This window comes from Polypterus senegalus, chromosome 3, assembly GCF_016835505.1.
Source record: "Polypterus senegalus isolate Bchr_013 chromosome 3, ASM1683550v1, whole genome shotgun sequence".
NCBI classification, from domain to species: domain Eukaryota; kingdom Metazoa; phylum Chordata; class Cladistia; order Polypteriformes; family Polypteridae; genus Polypterus; species Polypterus senegalus.
In genome coordinates this window covers 217,975,785-217,976,773 of record NC_053156.1, presented here as the reverse complement: position 1 = coordinate 217,976,773, position 989 = coordinate 217,975,785, and the positions used below count along the sequence as shown (strand labels likewise).

Genomic DNA, 989 nt, shown 5'->3' with positions numbered 1-989 from the left:
GTTCTCCCCATGTCTGCATGGGTTTCCTCCAAATGCTCCGGTTTCCTCCCACAGTCCAAAGACATGCAGGTTAGGTGCATTGGTGATCCTCAATTGTCCCTAGTGTGAGTGCCCTGCGGTGGGCTGGCGCCCTGCTTGGGGTTTGTTCCTGCCTTGCGCCCTGTGCTGGCTGTGATTGGTTCCAGCAGACCCCCGTGACCCTGTGTTAGGATATAGCAGGATGGATAATGACTGACTGACATTATATGACAGCCATACTATCCTAAATTTTTCTGATCTTGTCTGATCTCAGAAGCTAAGCAGGCTCGGGGTTGGTTAGTACTTGGATGGGAGACCACCTGGGAATACTGAGTGCTGTAAGCTTGAGGGAATGAATAAAGTATCTATCTATCTATCTATCTATCTATCTATCTATCTATCTATCTATCTATCTATCTATCTATCTATCTATCTATCTATCATGATGGGGCAGTGATAGCACTCTCGGATGTTCCTTGGAGTTTCAATGTTCTTGCCATGTCCATGTGGTTCTCCTCTGGGTTCTTCACTTTCCTCCCACAGTCCAAAGACATGCTAGATAGGTGGACTGGAAATGCTAAATTGGCCCCTGATGAAGTGTGTGTGTGTGTTTGCCCTGCAATGGTCTGGGACCCTGTCCAGGTGTAGTTCTTTTCTTATGCCCAATAACTGCTGGGATAGACTTCAACTGTCCCATGACCCAGCCCTTGATAGGCAGGTTTGGATTATAGATGGAATAAAACGTTTTTGTGTTCTTCAAAGGGTGGCAGAGTGAGTTGCCTCACCGATCCAAATTCCTAGGTTTGAATTTCTCACCTGATCATTGTATGTGTGGCATTTGCATGTTCTCCCAGTGTCTTGATGGTTAGGGTGACTGTGTGTGTGTTTGGGTGGTCCCATCAATGGTCTGGTCCCATTCATTGTTTTTTGGAATAAGCTGCAACTCATGCAGAATCCAGAAGTTTATACAG

At 46.2% G+C, this 989-nt stretch overlaps 1 pseudogene; it reads left to right on the top strand.

Annotated features, from left to right (window-relative positions):
• The first annotated feature begins 244 nt into the window (after positions 1 to 244).
• LOC120526985 lies at positions 245 to 363 on the top strand (annotated as a pseudogene).
• Positions 364 to 989: the final 626 nt, after the last annotated feature.